Here is a 21,669-nt window from a genome sequence, read left to right as displayed (position 1 = left end):
CAGAGAGAGAGAGAGAGAGAAATACTGATCACTGGAGAAAATTGGAATGCCAAAATTGCAATAGACAGCAAAATATTGGAAAGAATAATAAGTAAATATCGATTGGTAAAGAAATGAAAGAGATGGAATACTTCAGTTAGCTTGAAGCTAGAAATGATAATTTATAATACAAATTCCAGAATACTGAAGAATGTGGACATGGCAATCAACTGATGGAAGAACAAAGAACATTATTATTATTAATATTATTATTAACATCTGGCTTCCATAGAGGTCAGATGTTAATGCCCAGAACATGCCCAGCAGTGTTCAATGTTTATGCCAATATCAAGAGGAAATTCAAACAAGAGAAGGGGCACAGTTTCAAAGCCAAAGAGTTCTTTGAGGAATTTGATCAAGGAAATCATATGGAAAGTGTACATGAAAGTGTGAAGGAAGAAGCAAAATTAATTACAGAAAAAAGAAATGAAAGGCAGATACAACAAAGTAATGTTTGCAATTAAGAGAGCAGTGGAAGAAGCAGTTCCACAGATTGAGAAGCCAAATAAGTGGGTCTTCATATATACTATTATACATACATACATCTTCAAGGCACCTTTCCTAATTGGGCTGCGGGGGCAACAGCTGCAAGAGGAACTTCCAATGGTCACGATCCTCTGCCACCAAGCGCAGGTGTTCTGGTGGGATTCCCAAACGTGTCCACCCAAGGTTTTGGATATAATCTATCCAGCGAGTCCCTGGCCTTCCACGTGGCCTCCCACCCTCTGGCTTGGCAAAGAGGCCTGCTGAGGGAGCCTCTCTTGTGGCATTCTGACCAGGTGCCCATACCAACGTAACTGTGATCTCTCAACACGGAGAAGCAGTGGTTGAATATTGAGGGTTTCCCGAATTGTAGAGCTTCTGATTCTGTCGAGTCTTGTCAGCCCCACAACCCCTCAAAGGAACCTCATTTCAGCCGCTTGGATTCGTGTTAATATACTATTATTATTATTTATATGGGAACTCCATAGAGTCAAAAGATTCATTGCAGGAGAGCCACTCTGTCCATTAACACAATACCTATCATACATCTCCTTAAACCTAGTCACTGTTGGGATGCTCACAACCAACTTTGGCAATTCATTCCACTCATTCACCACTTTTACTAACCACACATTTAGACAGCTTACAAGTGCAGCTTCTTGTTTTCCCACTATTCTCTATTTATTGAAAAACTTCTTCCATGTCAATCTCATAGTATCCCTTTAGTAACTGATAAGTTTCTATCATATCTCCTCTCTTCTGCCTGTCAGCCAAACTCTGCAATGCACACCTACACACCTTCAATCTATCCTCATAGAAAACATTCCACAGACCTGTCAGAAACTTGGTCGCTCATCTCTGAATCCTCTCCATCTCCTGATCCCTAAGAAATGCAGGTCACCAAATCTATGCACAGTAGGTCAACATTGGGCTGAATCATAGCTTTATAAAGAGGGATAATAACCTTCCTATCTTTAATCATAAATGTGCTCTTCAGCATACAAGTAATTATTATTATTATTATTCAGGCCTCCATGGAGTCAAAAGACTAATCCTCTGAACTATTTTGTCAACTCTTGTATGTCCTCGGAATTTCAAATTTCTATCCTCCATCATACCCAGATCCCTAACCTCATTGCCAATTCTGCCAATTTATTTAAATCTGTGCAATATTTACATCACCTTTATCCATTAATGCCTTCTCTGGTTTTGCATCATCGGCAAACAACTAAATGTCCCCTTCAAATCTTCTGCTATATCATTAATATACAAATTAAAGAGTAGTTTATTACAGTACAGATTTTAGTACAGAGCCCTGGGGAATTCCACTAGTCACCCTCATTTGTTCTGATTCCACTCTGCCATACGCCACCCTCTGATGTCTGTCTTTCTATCGGCCATCCCTCAATTCATGCCACTAGCCTCATATACATTCCCATTTGCTTCAACTTATGTAATAGTTTTCCATAGAGTATTCTGTCAAATGGTTTTGCAAAGTATAGCAATATCATACCAAGCCATGCTGTCCCCTACAATGTATCATATTCCTATCCACTCATTCCTGAATTTTACTTTTAATCAACTTTTTCAATATTTTAACCACCATTCTTTATATGGGCTTTTTCATCTGAAGGTGAATTAGCCTATCTCATACAGAGGTAGCAGGATTTTTTCTCCCTGGAAACTCAGGTTTTTCATCCCTCATACAGGCAAATCAGCCTCAGACATAAAATTATTGTTGGTAGTGGTGATGGACATTAGATGGCATTGATGGTAGTTGTGTGTAGCAGAAGAATTAAGTAGTAGAGGAGATAGATGAGTGTAGAGAGTGGAGTAGAGTGCCCTCCCACGATGAGTCCTTGGACTCCTTGGAGATGTCACATAATAATAATAATTATAATAAACTCCAGAGATACTAATTGGTCTAATTCAGGATCCCACTTCAATTTAAAAACAAAGTAGCAAATTACAGTATGTAATTTGCTACTTCTGTCTTTGAGCCACCTTTATGTAATGGAACCTTATCTTCTTTCTATTCCCTTGGAAACTTGCCAGAGCTGAGACTTAGATAAACAACTTTGTCAGCAGCAGTTCACTTGCACATTCTTGTAGCACACAAGCAGACATACTGTGCAGGCCCACTGCTGTATTCACAGTGATGTTTATCAATGTGACACTGTGCTAATTACAGATAACATCATGGATCACCAAAGACTCGTTGACAGAGTATACATAGAAAGCCAAAGAATGGGAATAAATATAAAAATCAACAAGAGGAAATACATGGTCATCAACAAATATCCAACCTCATCAATGAAACACACTCGATGAGAAAAATATCGATCAAGTGTCAAGGTATAAATATCTTGGTTGACGGCTTAATGAAAGGTGGGATCCTGAATTAGATATAAAGACAAGGATGGAAGTTGCACAGCAGTCCTTCATGAAAATGAGAACAATATTCTGCAATAAAGATCTAAACATAGAAGTCAGATGCTGAATGATGAAATGCTACATCTGGTCCATTCTGATCTATGGAGTTGAAACATGGACATTGAAGGCGACAACCATCAAGAAAATTGAAGTCTTTGAGATGTGGCTATAGAAGAATGCTAAAGATATCATGGAGAGAAAAAATTACCAATGAAGATGTCTTAAAATCCATTGGCAAAGCCAAAGATCTCATACAAGCAATCAAGAAACGAAAACTATCATATCTTGGCCACATCATGAGAAACAGCAAATACCAACTTCTACAAACTATTTTGGTAGGAAGAACTGATGGCAAAGGAGCTAGAGGAAGAAAAAGAATATCTTGGTTTGACAACATTAAGATGTGGACAGGAAAGAGCAGCATACAACTGCTCAGATTAACGCAAGAACGCAGTTTGTTCACCAAGATGGTTGCTAACCTACATTAGAAGATGGCACCGTAAGAAGAAAGATTTATCAATATACTGAGTACTCTGAAAATCTCATTTAGACTTCCTTACCATGCTAGTCACTCTTCTTGCTTGTGCCGTATACTTGTGCTCATGGACATGCTGATCACATTGTTTATATTCTTCCACAATACTTTCTCTTTTTGCAGTTCCTGCTTTATATTACTAGTCATCGACTTAATACCTACTTCATTTATCCTCCTGATCCTGGGTATGCACAATGATACTGCCTCACTTAAACAATCATTAACAACTTCCTATGCACTAATGACATTCATTCCACATAGTTTCTTCTTTTTATTATTACGGTTATCTCCATGGAGTCAGTAGACCCATTGAGGGTGACCCAAACTAGCAAAACAATATCTGTTATATCTCTTCTTGAATTCATTTACAGACGAAGAACTCACAACTGAGTCAGGCAATGAATTCCACTCATTCTCCACCCTCCAGGCAAAAAAATGTTGTTCTCACATCCTTGTTAACCACACTTTTCTTTAATTTCCAGGTATGACCTCTTGTTCTTACATCACTATCACACAGCTGAAACATTTCCCTGCATCAATCTTATAAAAACCTTTTAGTAATTTAAATGTTTCTATCATATCCCTCTTCTCTGCCTATCAACCAACCTCTGCAATCCACAAGCTCTCAATCTATCAATGTAGGGAACATTTTTTACATCACTCACCAACTTAGTCACTCTTCTCTGAACCCTCTCCAGAGCCTCCTCATCTTCAAGAAATCCATGTGATAATGAAGGAAAATGGTATTAAACCTGATATCAAAATTAGAGGTGTTAATCTCAGCTCTTTGCTTTATGCAGATGATGTTATATACTTCTAAATAAATCTGCTACAAGTGTGCAAGATTCCCTGACTAAATTGAATAACTGTTGTAATAGATATGGTATGGAGGTCAGCATTAAAAAGACAAAGATAATGAAAATAGGCAGAAACATTGAAAATATCATTGTGAATGGAGAACTTATAGAACAAGTAAAACATTTCAGCTAATTAGGCATGATTTTTAGTGAAGATGATAAATTAAATATGGAAATAGACAACAGAATCAACAAAACTGGTATGGGAGGAAGTCAACTGAATAAATTTATGTGGAATAAGAGAGAAATTAGTCAAAACACTAAATTAGATGTATACAAGAGAGTGTTCAAACCAATTTAAACTTATGGATCTGAGAGCTGGGTTAGAAGTAAAACATTGACCAAAGACTAGAGACCTCGGATGTGAGTCTTGATAAAGATTAGGGGCATGAACAGATGGCATCAATGGCAATAGCATATTAAAAATGAGGATATTAGGAAAGAACTTCATATTGTCAGGATTCAGGAATGTGTTAGCAGATCTAATCTCAGGTGGTATGGTCACTTAAGCAGAATGGGAGAGGAAAGATTAGCAAAACAAGTCTTCTTTGCCAGGTTGGCAGGAAAAAGACTGAGAGGAAAACCAAGATATAGGTGGATTGATACAGTAAAAAGTGCCTTAGAAGACAGAAATATAAGACTTGATTATATTGGAGTCTTGCCATTTAACAGACTGATTTGGAGAAAAATTGTAGATAGGAAGTTAGAAATACTATAAATTTTTCATGTAGTACTATCATATCCTGTACACCACTTGAGGGTATATATCAGGAATTTGATGATGATGAAGACAAATTCTTAAATCCACCCCCCCCTCCCCTGCTTTCTTTACCAAATTAGAAACATATGACAATATAACAGTTCTGAACATCATTATCATTATTATTATTATTCCGGGCAACTCCAAGGAGTTGACAGACTCATTGAAGGAGGCCTAACATCATGTCAAGAACAACTATTCGATATTCACACAGTATCTATCATACCTTGCCTTGAACTCATTCACGGTCGTAGCACACGCCACAGACTCTGGCAGCTTATTCCACTCATTCACCACTCTCCAAGTAAAAATTTTTGCAACCCACAAATCTTCAACCTATTCTTATAAGGTTCATTCCACAGACCTGCTATCATCTTGGTCACTCATCTCTGGATCCTCTCCACTTCCTCCCCATCACGAAGAAACCCTGGCGCCCATAACTGGGCACAGTAGTCCAGATGGGGTCTTATCAAGACTTGATACAGAAGAACAATAACTTGTTTGTCTCTGCATGTTAAAGTATTTTTCAGAAGCCAAGTGATTTGATGAGCTGATTTAGCCACTTTTGCAATTTGCCCCCTAAACTTCATCTCCCTATCCACCAACACTCTCAAGTCCCTGGCCTCATCAATATTCTGGAGTACAGTTCCACCAATGTGGTATACTGCTGCTAATCTTTTCACCCCAAAATGCATAACCTTACATTTTGTCACATTAAATTGACATCCATTCTCCTTATCCCAGAACTCCAATGTATCCAAATCATCCTGCAAGATTTTGACATCTTCTGTATTCACTATTGCCCTACCCAACTTTGCATCATCAGCGAACAAATGAACTGTTCCTCTTAGATCCTTCCCTATATTGTTAATGAACAAATTGAACAGCAGTGGTCCAAGAACAGAACCCTGTGGTACACCACTAGTCACAGGCCGTCTTTTGGACTCTACTCTCCATCTCACCAACTCTATATCCATTCCCATATATTACAGTTTACGGATTAGAATTTCATGTGGTAGCCTGTCAAAGATCTTAGCCAGGTCCAGCAGTATAACTGTAAAGCCTATGAGCCAAGATTTTTGTAAACTTGGATAGTAGACTGATGGTTCAATAGTTCTTCAAGTTTTCTCCTTCAGTATGAGAGTATCCTTTATCCTTTTTCTATGGTACATCTTCTTCTTTGGACATAGGGTAAAACCTTTGATTTATAGGTTTTATAAATCAGAAGTTTTCCATTTGGCATGCCTTGGACGCTTCAAACAGTGTTTCTTATTTTTTTTTTATTTTGCTATAGCATATTTATCTCTGATTATGCTTCCATGTAATTTGACTACAGCTACATGTTTATTGCTGTTCATCATTTGTTGTTTGGCATTTTTGAGACTATTATTCTTGTTCCTCTATCATCTCATATATCATATCCAAAACTTTACAACTGATTTGTATTTCTCCACCGATACATTTTCTGATTGTTTTGCATAGTTCAGTTTAATGCAGCAAAATGTAAGGTCTTGAGGTTCGGGAAACATCGATGGGACACTGCATACTCTATGGGAGGAGTTATACTGGAGGAAGTAGGGGAGACAAGAGATCTGGGGTTGATGATTGATAAAAACCTGAAATTTATAGGACATATTGCAAAGGTGGTGAAGCTAACACAGAGGATTGCTGCAATTATGAGAAGGACACTGACCTGCAGAGATAAAAGGGTTATCATTCTGTTGTATAAGTCTCTGATCAGACCACACTTAGACTATTGTTCTCAGATTTGGTCCCCAGGATTTGAAGGGGATAAATTAACTATGGAAAGGATACAAAGATGGATGACAACGATTTCAGGACTGTACAGTTTTGGTTATGAGGATCGGCTGAGGGAAAGTGGACTGCAGAATTTGGTGGATAGAAGAAGGAGAGGTGATATGATTGAGACTTTTAAACTGTTGAGAGGTGGTTACAGGGTTGACACTGGGGAGTTCTTTTGCTTGGTTGAACAGCAGGAAGGAGTGATGACAAGAGGCCATCCCTGGAAGTTATGAAAGGAAACTGTGAGCAAGAGGATGAGGAGTGGTTTCTTTGCATGGAGGGTGGCTGAACCGTGGAATGCATTGCCTGATGAAGTGGTGAGAGCGAGAATGGTCAATGAGTTTAAGGAGTGGTATGATAGACTTTGTGTTTCTTAGGGGGGGGGGACCTCCCCTCGATAAGTCTTGACAGACTTTATGTTCTTAGGAAGGACCTCCCACAATGAGTCTTTTGACTCCATGGAGGCCTGAATAATAATAATAATAATATTGAATTTTATCTGATATGCAAACTAGTTTGCTTAATTTCTCTTCATTTCTTCATAAGCTGCCGTGCTTCTGTTCTTTGATACCAGTCGTTTCAAGTGAGTATTGCAAAAGGTTCGGAATAATAATGTCGTTACTTTCTCTTGGATTAACTAACATTGATATTTATATAGATACATGTTTAGATTTTTTAATCAGTTGAATAATTCATGTTGGAATAATTCTTTTTTACAGTTGTTTGTGTACATCTATGTTTTGTTTTCATATCCTCAAAACAACTTTCTTTCTGGCAATTTATTTGAATCCTACTGCATACTATATGATGGCCACTTCCAATATCAAAGGTGCTGATAACAAAACAGCCTGAAGGATGTTTTTCCTGTTACTGAGAATAAGTCAATTTCACTACTTTTTCCATTTGGACTTTTCCATAGTCACTTTCTATGTGATTTTTCCTTGAAAAGAATTCATTGTTGAAGTTTTAATTTTTTCCACATATTCTATTAGTCTCATATGTCATATCCAAAATTTCCCATTGAGTTTTCATCTGATTTATATGCACCAATTCTAGCATTAAAGCCTTCCATGCTAATATTGAAATGATATTTTCCTTTGCTGCAAAGTTATTGTACATCATGACAGAAGTCTTCAATTCCTTTTCCAGCATGACTTTTGCTGTTATGTAGACTTGAATAACCTTCAGAGTGTATCATTTTGAGATCTACACAACAATACTTGCTATTCAATCAGATACATTATCAAGTTCTTAAACGATGATGATGATTTTAAACTTAAACCGTTTAGTCAACATTTCCCCTCCTCCTTGAATATGGCTTGCTTAAATGCAATTCATAAACCCAATACACTCCAAGGCACATACTACATGCTACTGATTCCCCTTGCTATAAATTATCCAAATCAGTTGTTCCCCTTATTCGTCATACCAATCATATAAAACTTTCCATTTTAAAAGTTCTGTTGAAAATCTAATTGTTAAGTATACTGATATAATTAATGATAAAGTGAGGTGATTAATATCACCTCGCTTTCACTGACATTCCCTTAAACGGCATCTTATTACACAATTTATAAACAGAACAACCAAGAACACAATTTACAAACAGACATAATACCTCTTGCTCCAACTTGAAATTTTTTCGAGGAAGATTTTGAAAAACAAGTTATTGACTCAGTCCTCTCAAACCTTCTAACTTGTTAGAATAGGTAGATTATTATTATTATTATTATTGGGGTGTAACGTAGACTGCCTCCTCATGGTGCACCCTGGATAACGCTAAATAGTCTATCTACAGTGAGAGATGGCTCCATACTCTCCTAAAAAGACTCACAGACACAGGCTCTCAAATAACCAACATACACCTACTGAGGACCTGAGAATCAAGAATATGGGCTTACTCTTAAAAGATGTAGTTGTAATACAGGAAAGTCAGACTAAGGACGATCTAGACCTACTAACGAGAGGGAAAATACATGGATATAATGTGATTAATTGCATAAACCATCCCAAATATGGTGTGGCAACATATATAAAAAATGACATTTCTAATTATAAGATCTGTGAACCAAGCACCAGCAAGGATATATACAGTGTATCTATTATAATATCTGGTTATACTATAACCAACGTGTATAAACCACCCTTAGTTAAATTGTCTGACCAAGTACTGTTCCAGCAACAACATCCAAGCATAATCCTGGGAGATTTTAATAGTCATCACTCCCTTTGGGGGCCATAGAGAGGATGACCTAAACGGTACCCTACTAGTGAACTGGATGGAAAATCAGAACCTCTACCTGATCTTTGATGCCAAAGATAAACCAAGCTTTCTCTCCTCCAGATGGGAAAGAGGATATAACCCTGATTTGTGTTTCTGTACTGCTGACAATAATGGTGGCCACATCCCCATCTCTAGGAAAGTATTAGACAATTTTCCAAACAGCCAACATTGACCCAGAATCTATAAAGTAGGCCTAAATTTTCCAATCATAAGAACAGTATTAAAACCTAGGTGGAACTTTCTCAAAGCTGACTGGGATTCTTTTAAGAAACAGGTTGACACTGTAATACGATTTATAAAGCCCACTGTAAACAATTACAATAGATTTATTGACTTTATTATTGGAGCTGCCAAACAAACCATTCCAAGAGGTTTTAGGAGAGATTATATCCCAGGCTGGTATAGTGACGGTGAAAGACTGTATAAAGAATTCTCTACTAATAATAACCCTACTGCAGTAGCCACTTAGCTACTGAAGTCTCTTGACAATGCTGGAAAAGACAAATGATTAAAACAATGAACAATTTTAATTTTACTCATTCCAGCCGAAAAGCTTGGTCCCTGATTAGGAAGCTTGACCCTAATACAAGGATTTCTGGTAAACTGCCCACCATAGATCCAAAACACGTTGCAAAGAATAAAGCATACTGCACTCCTCCCTGACTGGAGGAGTGCAATACAAAAGAATGACGAGAACTTTGACCTATGCAAGTCAAGAGGAGAGTATTGGCTTCAACATACCTCTAATCTTCAAATTCCCATTTCAAGTCCAACATCTCGTCTGGAGAGCTTCGATCTCCCTAGACATGTATGGACCACTTTAAATTGGATCAGAACAGGACATGGGAGATGTAAGCATCGCTTGAATAAATGAACTGGTCCGAAACTCCAAACTGTCAATGTGGAAGTGGGATCCAGATTATCAATCACATTGTGCTTGAGTGCCCTATCTACTCATTCTCAGGTACTAAAGAGGACTTTTTTAAACTTACCTCAGAATCTCTGAAGTGGATCCGGGATTTAAGGATTAAGCTCTGACTCCTAATTCTTAATTTTGGTGTTTAATGTTTCAACCTATTGTATCCCTTTTAATATGATTGTTCTTATGCTGTTTTATGTAATATGTATGTAATATCATGAGACCTGTACATCAAATGCTAAATAAAATAAATTATTATTATTATTATTCAGGCCTCCATGGAGTCAAGGAATTATCATGGGAGGTCCTTCATAGGAAACACAAAGACTATCATACCACTCCATGAACTCACTGACAGTTCATGCTTTCATCACTCTATCCGGCAATGCATTCCATGGTTCAACCACCCTCCACTCAAAGAAACCACTCCTCACCCTCTTGCTCACAGCTTCTTTTCGTAACTTCCAGGGATGGCCTCTTGTCACCACTCCTTCCCACTATTCCACCAAGTAAAAGAACTCCCCAGTGTGAACCCTGTAACTGCCTCTCAACAATTTAAAAGTCTCAATAATATCACCTCCCCTTCTTCTATTTACCAAAATCTGCAGTCCACATTCTCTCAGCCGATCCTCATAACTAACATTGTATAGTCCTGAAACCATCTTTGTTATCTGCCTCTGTACCTTTTCCACAGCTAATTCATCCCCTTCAAATCCCCAGGATTTGAAGGGGATGAATTTGAGAACAATAGTCTAAGTGTGGTCTGATCAGGGCTTTATACAATGGAATGATGACTCTTTTATCTCTGCAGGTCAGCTTCCTTCTCAGTATTGCAGCAATCGTCTGGGTTATCTTCACCACCTTTGCAATATGTTCCCTGAATTTCAGTTTTCTATCAATCATTACTCCCCAGATTGCTTGTCTCCCCTACTTTGTCTAGTACAACCCCTCCTATAGAGTATGCAGTGTCCCATCAATGAGTCCCAAACTTCAAGACTTTACATTTCGCAGAATTAAACTGACATCCCCATTCATTTTCCCATCTGTCTAGCTTATTCAAATCCTCTTGCAGGGCTACCACATTGCACTACTACTAATAACAATTCCCAGCTTCACATCATCTGCAAACAACTGAATATCCCCTGCAATCCTCACACTGATAATGTCATTGATATAAAGCAGCGATTTTCAACCGGTGTGCCGCGAGAGGTCTTCAGGTGTACTGTGAGATTTATGAAAACAAATTAATTGAAAGAAATAATGTTGTAATTTGGCATTTATTTATTAATGTCTGGTCTTCCCTCTTCTTCTGTGTGTAAATCAACCAAAATTATGAATATTTTTTGACAGATCATCAAAAAGATTAAAAGAATATATTTTTAGTGTGCCATAGAAATTCAATAATTAGTCTAGGTGTGCCATATTATGGAAAAGTTGAAAATTACTGATATAAAAGTTAAACAATATAGGTTCCAGTACTGAACCCCGTGGGACCCAATTTGTAACCCACGGCCTCCTTGAAACTATCCCACCATACACAACTCTCTGATACCTATTGAACAGCCAATTCTGAATCCAGTTGACCAACCTGATATCCAAACCCATCTGCTGCAACTTAAATATCAGCTTATCATGTGGCACTGTCAAATGCATTTGCTAAATCCAAGAAAATGGCAGCATATTCCTTTCACTCATCTACTGCTCTTGTAACTTTATTATAAAAGGCAATCATATTACTAAAGCAAGGGCACCCCCCCTTAATAAATACATGTTGATTCTCAGAGATAATATTACCTTCATCTGCCCAACTTTGTATATAGTCTCTCACTCATTTCTCCAAGACCTTAACAACTACTGATGACACACAAACTGGCCTATAATTAGACACTTCCAGTGTGCTACTGCCCTTATGCAATGGCACTATCTTACCTTCCTTCCATTTCTTGGATATCTTATCCATAGCCAGACTTTCATTGAAAAGCCAGTTCAATGGAGTTGTCAGTTCTTTTAGCACATTCTATCAAAACCCATGGTGAAATACCACCCACTCCCACAGTTTTACTGACATCCAGAATACTCATTATTTGGAACACACTCTTCTCTTGCACCTCTAAACCTGACCTATTCTTCTAATATTAAAACCTACTTCTCCAGGATGAAATACTCCAATAAAGTGTTCATTGAACAACTCCACTATATCCTCTGGATCAGTAAATCTATTCCCATTTTTATCCCACCATGTTATTCTTTCAAAATCGTTTATCCTCCTACTGGACAAATGGCTAAAAAATTCCCTAGGATTTTCTTTGGATCTTAGGGACAATCTCTTCTCATATTCCAGTTTCATCTTCCTTACCATACTAGTAACTCTCCTGGCCTGTATCTTATATTCTTCATGCATCTTTTCACCTGTTTCCATTTATCTCTTCCATAAACTCTTTTTCACCTGCAGTTCTTGTTTAATATTGTTTGTCATCCACTTTTCATCAAATTGTGTCTGCTCCATTGCTCATGGAATACAGCTTACTATTGCTGCTAACAAATATTTCTTCACAATTTCCCAAGCACTAATGATATCCATGCTTTTCAACTCTGCCCTCCATTGAACTGTCCAAAGTTGACATTTTATTATAATAAAATCTTTTGACTCCATGGAGGCATGAATAATAATATAATATATAATATATAAAATATCAACTTGACTATTATAATCACCTGCCTTATAATTACACATGCATTCCCTTTTCATTGATACTCTTGCATGTTTATTCATCGTCCAAGTCCGAACCACATGGTTCTCTCTCCAACTGGGGGAAGAGAGGTCGTCTCAGTTATTATCAGCTCTTCCGATGCCATGACCAAATCCAAAACTCTTGAACTCTTGTTCCATCTATTACATGTTGTCTAAGATATTTGTAGCTTAAGAATTGTAGAAATTCCAATCCCTTATTACTACATGCATTTTCCTCTTCCCAACTTATACTGCTGTAGTTAAAGTCTCCCATAACAATCATTCTTCTACACTTGCCAAGCTCAACTGTCAAAATCTCTCCTGCTCCCCACCCTCTTTGCTCCTTGTCTTGTAGCAACACCCCACTAAATATCCTGTCTTGCCCACTTCTATCTCATACCATATGCTTCAAAACCATTAGTGTCACTTCCTTGCAAAGCCCCACTCTTAGAGGACATAAGTCATCACTTATCATAAGCAGTACTCCACCACTGCATTTTCCCTTCCTATTCTACTGAAAAATGCTGTACCCTGCTACTTCTATTCCTGTTATTATATCATCTTTGGTCAACCACGTCTCAGAGATCACAATAATGTTTGGATAGGCTGATGCTATCAGTGCCATGAATTCATCGCCTTCATTCCGGATACTCCTGGCATTAATATAAAGTATAAAAATGTAACTGCTTCTGTACCTATCATTATCCCCTCCAGACCCCACTGGACTCGGTGTTACCTGATGTTCTCCCCCTTACCCCAAACACCTATTCCCACAAGAGGCCATCCCTGCTACCATCCACTGTGAGAATTCTAGATTCCCTAAATTGACACACTGACTCATTCAGAAAACAATAATCTCTCCAGATGCCTACATCCTTCCTCATTGAAATGCAAGTGGTCTCTTGCATACAGTTCCTTTCTGTCCTTAAATGCCCTCCGAGCAGCCACATATTCCAATCCTCTCTTCTGACACATTCTTGCTATTATGCTATTCATTATTACTGCTCTTCTGCTCAGTTCGTCACTATAATACCTGGGCAACACACAATCTTTCCTCTCTGCGTTTTCTTTTGTACAACCTCAAGTAAAAATCTCAGATGTCTAGCCACCTGATTTTCATTGTCTCTCAAGTCATTTGTGCCCACCATCACAATCACCTTATCCATCCTTTCACCCCGCTTAATTGCTATCGCCACACTTTCTATCATCCCTCCAGGCAAACACTCCTCTGACATCCTATCTTGAACACCATGGATCATCATGTCTTCATACATCACAGCTCTTATTACTCTGTTCCTTGATTGCTCACCTGAATTCCTCACTCTCTTTCTCCTCTAACTCTTTCATTCTATGTTCCCCTACTTACATGCTGTCATGGCATCACTCTATCCCTGGTTTCAGCACTCCCTCACATTCTTCTCATTCCCTCTTACTGAGTCTTTCCATTCTCTGCTCTTCTATCATTCCCATACCTCTCTCTTATTTCCTCTCTTGTACTGCTCCTATTCTCTCCTCTTCTATCATTTCCACATCTCTCTCTCACGTAGGAGTGAGAGAGAGAGGTATGGGAATAATAAAAGAGGATTTCCCTTTCATTCATCTCTTCCATTTGCTTAATCTCATATTTCATACTCCTCATCTCATTTCCGAGATATTCCAGCTCATCTATCTTTCTCTCTACAAGTTAGCCACTCTTACTCGACATTCATCCTTCCAATGAAGATCTCCGAAAATTTCACCATCGTTTGTTCAAGCCTTCTACACTCCCCACTCTTATTTTTCCATTCATATTTCGCTCATTATTGTCAACGTCTATCACGCTACTCATCTCTTGAAATTCTCTTGCCCCTGATGCAACGGAGTCGGTTATCTTAATATCTAAGTACTAAATTCATTCGATTGCCTACATTTTGCACATATATATATATATATACTTCCCCTTCTCTCAACTGCCACATATCCAACTGCTGGGATGCATACCTATCACAAGCTCTGCATGCCACAAAATTCTGTATTGTGTTACTCAAAATATAGTCTTTAAATGGGGAGGACTTGGTGACATGCCATTTGCAATTGGAGCTGTGGCAGCGTATTAGAGCATATAAATACTATGTTATATGCTCTAATACGCTAATTTATTTACACAATATTATAAGTATAAACTATATTTAATGATGAAACATATCTTCTCTTCCACCGCAGATGCATCCAAATCTGACCTCGCTAATCCAAAAATAACACAATATAAACAACAACTAAATTCCAAAAGCAGCATCACTAAAGAACACTTGTGTTATTGAGAAAAAATGTAGCACAATTTGCAAAAGAAGTCACACTATACATCGTTTAAAAACACTCCCTCCCCCACATCAAATCCATTGCCACGTCTTCAGCAACTCTTGCACCACCAGATTATGTGTTTTCTATTTGGTCTCAGGGCCCAGACACATTAGATTCTTTCCTATGTCACCTCAATATTCTTTACCCTAGAATGTAATTTGCAATGGTAAAGGACACTAATAAAAGTCTTAGCTTTTCTAGACACCTTGGTCACCACCTACTTAATGGTAACCTGTCCTTTTCAGTATATAGGAAACCTACTCACACAGGCAGCTACATTCACAAATTTACTCATCACCCTCCCCTCACCAATATGGTGTCATTAAAACTAACCAACAAAGCCTATAACCTTTTTTTCCAGTGAGGCTCGCTTGCAGCAGAACTCAATCATATAAACCACACATTTTTTATCTAATGGCTACAGTTCCCACAGTATCAATAAAAATTAAAATAAAATAAATAATCAATCCTTCCCCCAATCCATGACTTTTTCTTCAAAAAGATTTTAGTAATGCTATCAAAATCCCCTATGTCTGAGGCACATCAGAAAAAAAAGCCAGAATTTTAAAGAAACACAATCCACAATTTGGGGCTTGAAAGGCACAAAGATTGTATTTCTTTAAGGTTGTTCCAGGTGTTCGTAGAGTTCCTTGTTCCTGTAAGTTGGCTTACTATAGGCAGACAGGAAAAGCAGCTACCAACCTCAATGGAAGAAATACATCTGCAATCATGACTATAGTCAATCAGGACTTGCAGACCATGCTTTGGATAAAGCTCATAGAATGAATTTGGAAAAGATCTCCATCATAGCAAATTTAGAAAAGAAAGACTGTTTTCGGAATATGTTGCTGCTGCTCTTAAAAATCAGTCCTAGAGTCCTAACTAGATGGGTACCCCATCTAGTTAGGACTCTAGTCTTTCATCCATATGTTTCATTTAGTTTTGTGCTGCCTTTGTGCATGTGTTACAAGTATTATATTTTATCCCCTGATGTCTCTGTAACTGAGACAAAATATTGGAAGAATTAAATATTATTTTTAATTGTTTACCAGTGCTATTTCATTCCATTAAACTTCCAATATGAATGACTCCACTGATTCTTTTGTTTTCCTGGCATAAATTCTACACTTTAATAACTCATAGGTTTTTACTCAAAGCCCTTCTTATCCACCTATTTGCTAACTTCTACAACTCACAAGCTCTCAATCCATCCTTGTAGGAAGCATTTCACAGACCATTCACCATCTTGGTTACTCTCACTTGTGTATCTTCTCCATCACTTATGCATCTCCAAAAAAAATCAGGTGGCCAGACCTGTGTAGAGTAATTCAAATGTGGCTGTGTCATAGTCTTAAAAAGTGGAATACCTTTCTTTATTATAAAATCACATGTATACCCCAGTAAAAATTCTTTATTGCACAATTATGTGTTTTACTTGTTATAAGACATGATCAGTGTAAATGAAGAAGAACAGTGATGGATTTGAACTAAAAAATTGTAGAATACCTGCTCTTAGAATCCTTCTATGCAGTGCATGTTTAGATAAAACACTATTGGGCTAGAAACAAATAAAAATAAATAAATAAAATATTTATTCTGTATGCCTATTTCCTTTATTTACACAAAGGGAGAAAGTGAGGCCATTTTAGCCATACATTTTGGAAACTAAGGGGAAGCAATCTCTACCCTTAGCCAATTATGGATAGCAGGCCTAAGCACGGCAAACAACTACCACCATGCTGTGGTCTTTACACAATATATTATTGTCTGAAGGCGTGTAGGTTCTACAGTCAATTTTCTTGGTAGTTAGATTAAAAACCCTGAGTTTGTGGGAGGAAAATTATTTGCTTGTGCCAAAGATCGAATAACTTGAGAAAAGGTTGAAGAAAAGCTTAGGAAAAATTCCTCTAGTCAGTGACTGAAAATGAATATAATCAAAATTAAACACTAAATAAACAAATAAAAGAAAGAACAGAATAAAACAAAAAGCTTTACTAAAATGAAACTGCTCTTTCAGAATATATACTCTCTGGTAGGGATCCCACCAAAAGCCAACTCAATAACCTTTAAAAGTTACTGGATAAAACAACATCCACTGATCACAAAACTATTAAAAAAACTCAGAACCTACTGTGCAAGACCTAATAGAATATATGAGACATCAAAATTACATAAAAATTGTTCACTTAGACCTATTGTGGATTATATATGCCTATTTCACAGCTCGCTGATAAAATCTCAAGATTTGTGTCTAACCTTCTTTGTCCTCTCACTGGACACTCAGCTTCTTCAATAAAAAAAATCCACAGAATTTCTCACAAAAATAAAAGACATAATATTAGCATCTCCAGATATGATGGTGTTTTAACTGTGTTTCCCTCTTCGCAAATACACTTGGGTTTCTTTTTATGTGGATTTGAAGTTATGCAGTGCACGCCCACAAATACGAGACCTTTCGACACTTCTGCACATGTCAATAGAAGGAGAATCCATTCCGATAATAGGGTAACCAAGCGTTTCCCCAACTTTTCCTATGATGGAAACACTTCACAAATCCTGAAATTTTTATGGAACACCTTAGTTATTTTGTAATGTATTCATTAATAATTAATTAATATTTAATTAAATTTGGCCCAATGGAGAAAAAAAGCACAGAAGAAAAGCAATTTCTTTGGAAATGAAAATTGCAATTTTAGATTGCTTAGCAAAAGGAGAGGGATCTATGGTGATTGGTAAACATTTTAATTTAGGCGAATCTACTATAAGAGCAATCAAAAAGAATGAAGTTGGAATAAGAAAATTGTCATTTCTGGCATAAAACTAAGTGCCAAATTATCATCGTACTCAAGAGATGCTTTATTAGAAAACACGGAACGATAGCTCGAAATTTGGATTGAAGAATTAACTCAAATGGGAATTCCTATAAGTGGTTATTTAATTAAAGAAAAAGCTCTTCGGTTTTATGAACAGATGAAGCAATTGGAGCCGTCTACTTCTGCTCCGAGCCCGATAAAGAATTTTTGGTTTTTAAAAAGAAATGCACTTCATAACATGAAGATTATAGGCAAGGTTGCAACAGCAGATGAAGCAGCCAAAAATTTTTAAGAGAGTTAGCCAAAATTATTGAAGATGGTGGATAACGCAAGTGTTTAACACTGACAAAACAGGATTGTTTTGGAAGAAAATGAATAGTCGAACTTTCATCGCAAAGTCTGAGAAAAAAGCAAGTGGATTTAACGCAAGCAAAGATCGAGTAACGTTGTTACTTTGTAGCAATGCATCAGGAGATTGAATGTTGAAACTCCTCCTAGTAAATCGATTTCTAAGACCACATGCTCTAAAAGGCAAAGATCTAAAACAGCTGCCGATACATTGGATGGCTAATACAAAGACCTGGGTAACAACTGCTGTATTTACTGAATAGTTCAATAATTGCTTTGTACCAGTAGTGGAAACATATATGAAGCAAAAAGCTCTCGAATTTAAAGTTTTATTAATTGTTGACAATGCACCAAGTCATCCGCATTTAGAACATCCAAATGTGCCGGTAGTGTTTTTTCCACCCAATACAACAAACATTATTCAGCCATTAGATCAAGGCATAATTGCTACTTTTAAAAAAATATTACGTTAAGCACACTTTTCAATTTATATTGGATAAACTAGAAAATGAATCATTAACAGTAACTGATGTTTGGAAAAAAATTTATATTTTCGACTGCTTAAATCATGTTGCATCTGCTATCGCTGAAATAAGACCACAAACTCTAAATGCTTGCTGGAAGGCAGCTTGGCCTGGATGTATTGCAAACATCCTGTGGATAATGCCTTAAGCGACAATGATATTATTGGATATCGATTAACTTTAGATATCATTGAAGATCCAGATAACGATAGTGAAGCAGAAGAAAAACCTGTCCCCCCTCACTGCAAATATAATTCGAGAAGGTCTCGAACTGTGCAATAAATTGGAAAATCATTTTCTTGTTAATGACACAAATTCTGAATGAGCCTTTAAATTCCAATGCGAGCTGAAGAACTGTACGTCTGGATATCGCGAGCTGTATAAAAAATTAGTGAAATCATCATCACAAAGTTTAATCACTGATTACATTGTCAGAAGAAAAAATCAGCACAGAACGAGGGTGAAGCTAATTCTGTTTGTGAAGAACCATTGCCTTTACCATACAGATCGGATGCGCTGACTATATCTTTTGGTGATGAAAGTGATTTTGCACCAGTTCGCAAACGTTGCCGAATATTGTCTAATAGCGATGATAAATCTAATGACAAAATGTTAAAAAAAATGTTACTTTTCAATAAAATTAAATTAATAAAGCTTTAAAACAAACTTATTATTCTTATTTTCCTAAATTTTCATAAACCTTTTTTATGTGATTTTAGGTTTATTTTAATTCATTGCTTCAGTTTTATGTGGTTTTAGAAAATTATGGAACGTATCCCTGATTTTTCAACGTAAGTTAGGCTTTTTTGTGCGATTTTTTATATGTGGTTTTCTGTGCAATGTATCTACAGCATAAAAAGAGACCCATGTGTATTTCTCATATTGAGACAATAGAATTTTTAGGCCAAGAATTTCAACCTGACAATATGAGTTGTTCAAATTCACAGTCACATCAGATTACTATTCATAATGAATCTGCTCATAATCCATCTCACAAGTATGGTATAGTTAAATCTTTGGGATGTACAGTACACAACATCTGTTCTTGTGAAGGATCACTCAATGAAGAACAAACTGGAAACTCTCAGACAAGCAGCTTAATTAAATTACTACAACACAAGAATAACACAAAATAAAACTGACAGCCTTCCGATGCAGAATCCAAGGAAGATGACATCCATAGGATTCCTATACTATATTATTAAGAGCATTTCTGAATGTGCAGTAAATATTATAAGGAAATACAACTCATTGCTACTTTCAAGCCCATTAACCAAATTCACGATCTCTTATCTTCTCCCAAGGACAAATTTTCACCAATGATCATACCTGGCTTTATTAAGTTCCATGTTTGTGCAACTTTCTTAATATGGACAAAAAGGAATTATTATTATTATTATTTTTCTGACCTCCATGGAGTCACAAGACTCATCACAGGAGGTCACACTAGTGAACACAAAGTCTATCATACCACTCCATAAAATCATCCACAGTCAGCACATTTGCCACCATCTCAGGCAATACGTTCCACGCTCCTAGCACTCTCCATGCAAAAATGGAGAGTGGTAGGAGCATGGAACGTGGAGCATGGAACTTACCCTTTTACTGAATATCCCCTTTTGCAACTTCCAGGGATGATCTCTTATCCTTGTTCCTTTCCCTGATTTTATCATATAAAAAATCTGTTCATTGTTAATACATGTGACTAGCAATAGTCTTCACTACATATCCATAAGGATATGTAGTGAAGATGTTGTGGCCTTGCAAGAAGACTTGAATAAATTGAGTGATTGGGTAAGCAAATGGGGATGTGAGTTCAATGTTGCAAAATGTAAGGTTTTAAAATTTGGAAAACAAAGATAGGATGCAGAATTTATGCTTGGTAAGAATATATTGTTGGAGGTAGAGGAAATAAGAGATCTGGGGGTGATAGTGGATAGGATCTAAAATTTAGGGGACACATCGCCAAAATTGTGAAGACAACACAAAGACTTCTGGGAATGATGCGGAGGACATTGACGTGTAGAAGTAGGTAGATTCTTGTTCCATTGTATAAGGCTTTGATTAGGCCACACATGAACTATTGTGTCCAGATTTGGTCACCAGGTTTTCAGAGGGATGAAGAGATGTTGGAAAGAATCCAAAGGCGATTGACTAAGGTAGTTTCTGACCTCTGGAATGTCGAGTATGAGGAAAGATCTATGGTGGATAGGAGGAAGAGGGGGGGGGGAGATATGATAGAGACCTACAAGTTGGTAAGGGGTTATTATAGGATCACTGGTGGAGAAGTTCTACAGAAAATAGTGGGAGATCAGGGGAGAACCAGCGGTGATCCCTGGAAACTGTATAAAGAGGATGTGAGTAGGGGAGTGAGAGGCAGGTTTTTTTCGTGTAGAGTTGTAAATGATTGGAATGCCTTGTCTGAGAGTGTGGTGTCTGCAAGGAGTTTGAATGTGTTTAAGACACAGTTATGATGAGCTGTGTGTGATAAAAGGACCTCCCAGATGAGTGTTTGACTCCATGAGATCTTGGAGTAGTAATAATAATAATTTCACAAGGGAGATCAAACTGCCAAATTACACTTTTTTTTTTCTATTTTCTCTTAATATTTATACTGCATTATATTACTTTCCATTAACAATGATACATTGTAATATAATTTATGTTCATTCTCTGAATTTAACTAACAGAAATACCTTTAAAGCATGTTAATATTTTTAAGGCTATTTCTATAATAGATTTAGTTTAATCCTTTATCCCAGTGAGAGCAAACAAAGTTTGCGCCTGAAAATATCTTCAG

General features: G+C 37.1%; 1 protein-coding gene across 1 annotated transcript in view; it reads right to left on the bottom strand.

The window, feature by feature from the left end:
* LOC150101230 (MAM and LDL-receptor class A domain-containing protein 2-like) overlaps positions 1–21,669 on the bottom strand; it is a 1,363,156-nt gene that overhangs the window by 287,876 nt on the left and 1,053,611 nt on the right. The window lies entirely within an intron of this gene.

Source organism: Typopeltis vanoorti, chromosome 12, assembly GCF_054136105.1.
Source record: "Typopeltis vanoorti isolate ZY-2024b chromosome 12, IOZ_Tvanoo_1.0, whole genome shotgun sequence".
Classification (NCBI taxonomy): Eukaryota; Metazoa; Arthropoda; class Arachnida; order Uropygi; family Thelyphonidae; genus Typopeltis; species Typopeltis vanoorti.
The sequence above is the reverse complement of the archived record's forward strand: the minus strand, read 5'-3'. Positions and strand labels throughout refer to the sequence as shown.